This window comes from Scylla paramamosain, chromosome 47 (assembly GCF_035594125.1).
Source record: "Scylla paramamosain isolate STU-SP2022 chromosome 47, ASM3559412v1, whole genome shotgun sequence".
In the NCBI taxonomy this organism is placed as follows: Eukaryota; Metazoa; Arthropoda; class Malacostraca; order Decapoda; family Portunidae; genus Scylla; species Scylla paramamosain.
The window spans coordinates 4,960,001-4,962,500 of record NC_087197.1 but is presented as its reverse complement, the minus strand read 5'-3'; the positions used below and the strand labels follow the sequence as shown (position 1 = coordinate 4,962,500).

The 2,500-nt window shown below is 41.2% G+C and overlaps 1 protein-coding gene across 1 annotated transcript in view; it reads right to left on the bottom strand.

Moving 5' to 3' along the window:
* Positions 1–568: 568 nt before the first annotated feature.
* Positions 569–2,500, bottom strand: part of LOC135094934 (zinc finger protein 296-like) — a 72,182-nt gene continuing 70,250 nt past the window's right edge. The window contains exon 6 of the mRNA XM_063995448.1: positions 569–1,544. The gene's annotated coding sequence lies outside the window, so the exon portion shown is untranslated. The remainder of the gene's footprint in view (positions 1,545–2,500) is intronic.

The window sequence follows — 2,500 nt, the reverse complement described above, 5'->3', positions numbered from 1 at the left end:
GGTGACGTCACGAACCCATTGCCGCTCCCTGATTGGCTTCAGTTTTGATACGTCATAGTTTTCTGCCCGTTGATTGGGTGGTGCCTGTGACGTCATGAGATAATCGACCAGTCATGTGGCGTGTTTGTGTCTGGCTCCACTCCCTCTCTCCTCTGCTACCTCTCTCTGGAGCGGTAAAGTACAAGAATTTTTCGATTTGGTATGAGTTTTTTTTTCTTCTTTTGATTTGTGTTGTTTATTGGTGTGTGGGTGTTTTAATTGTCCGCGTTTTCTTCTGTTTCTTCTGTTTCTTTTGTTTGTGTTCCTTGTGTTGTTCTATCAGTTCTGGGAGCGTTTTTTTATTAATCTCGATATTTTATGACCTGGTACAATTTTGGAAAACTTATACTATTCCATTACTACTACTACTACTACTACTACTATTATTACTACTACTACTACTACTACTACTACTACTGCTGCTACTACTACTACGCACTACTTTGATGCAGAGAGAGAGAGAGAGAGAGAGAGAGAGAGAGAGAGAGAGAGAGAGAGAGAGAGAGAGAGAGAGGAGGTTATAATGATATTCTCTGTTATTTCATCTATTTATTTTTTTCATAAACTCATCCATATTTCATTATTAATATTATCATTATTGTTATTATTACTATTATTATTACTATTATTATCATTATTACTATTATTATCACAAAGAAAGTAAATAAATACTTATAAATAAAGAAAATCTGCAGAGAGAGAGAGAGAGAGAGAGAGAGAGAGAGAGAGAGAGAGAGAGAGAGAGAGAGAGAGAGAGAGAGAGAGAATCACTTGGACACTCCCCTCACTTCCTCTCTTCCTCCTCCTCCTCCTCCTCCTCCTCCTCTCACTTCCTCTCTTCTTCCTTTTCCTGCAGAAGGCGCTGAAGAGGAAGAAGACGAAGACGAGGAGGAGGAAGAAGAAGGGGAAGAGGAGGACGAAGAAGAAGCGGAAGAAGTAGAATTGACTCTAACGGGATGCGTGATTTTAAAAGAGGAAGGAGGAGGAGGAGGAGGAGGAAGAGGCGGAGGAGGAGGAGGAGGAGATAGAGACACAGAAGAAGGGGACAAAGGATGAAGAAGAACAGGAGGAGGAGGAGGAGGAGGAGGGAAGACTGAAGAAGAAGAAGAAGAGGAGGAGGAGGAAACGGAAACAGATGGTTTTCCGGAAGAACTCGCTATGGAAGAGGAGGTGGAAGAGGAGGAGGAGGAAGAAGAAGAAGAGGAGGAGGAGGAGGAGAAACTAGCAGATAAGGAAACGGAGGTGGCTGCAGCAAGAAAACCCCCGGGAATGTGCCACTTCCTTGTATGGGCTTTCAGATTGCTACTGTCAGCGGTGCGATAGGGGCAGGCGAAGCAGACGAAGGGCTTCTCTCCAGTGTGCACCCGTAAGTGACGGTTGTAGTTGGAGGAGCGGTCAAATCCTTTCCCGCAGTAGTTGCATATAAAGCGGTCCCGTGCGAACCCCCCGACGGTGGCGCCACAGGGGGAGGTGGTGGTGGTGGTGGTGGTGCCGAGTGCGAGTATCTGTGGGGGGTGAAAGTTAATGAAGTTAGTTAATGTTGTATAATTATTAGTTTGTTTTTGTTTGTTTGGTTTTATTTATTCGTTTCTTTGTTTATTTGTTTTTCGGAGTTTTGTTAAAGATGCATTTTCTTGCTTTTTATTTATTTTTTTGTTTGTTTATTTGTTTGCTCTGGGATTCTGTTTTCGTATTTAGAAGGGTTTTTTTTTTTTTGCTTCATTTTCTTTTGTTTTTGTGTGTGTAATGAATCGTACGATAATTTCTGCTACTTTTTTTATTTATTTGTTTTGTTTTGCTTATTTATCTGTTTATTTCCCCTTGGCAGAGTATTTTTTGCAGTCTCATACTTTTCCTTATATTCTACGACATTTTTTCTTATATATATTTTGTTTCTATGTTCTATTTTTGTTTGAGTTCTACGACACTTGCATTACACGATGTCTACTTTTAATTGTACGATAATTGTTCGAGTTCTACGATACTTTTTTATGCTTTTGTACGATACTTTTAAGATTTTTGCAATATTTTTTTTGGTCTATGATGAGAGAGAGAGAGAGAGAGAGAGAGAGAGAGAGAGAGAGAGAGAGAGAGAGAGAGAGAGAGAGAGAGAGAGAGAGAGAGAGAGATAATTCACTTAACCTTACAATGAAACTCACTTCACATTACAGAGTGCGAAAGATAAAGAGAGAGATACGTCAGACTCTCTCTCTCTCTCTCTCTCTCTCTCTCTCTCTCTCTCTCTCTCTCTCTCTCTCTCTCTCTCTCTCTCTGACAAGACAACGCAAAAAAAAGCGAATAAAAAATCAATACACACACACACACACACACACACACACACACACACACACACACACACACACACACACACACACACACAAGCACGCACAGACACACACACGCACACACACCTGAGGGAAGGGCGTGTAGGTGTGGGACTCGTTAATTAGTTACCTTATAA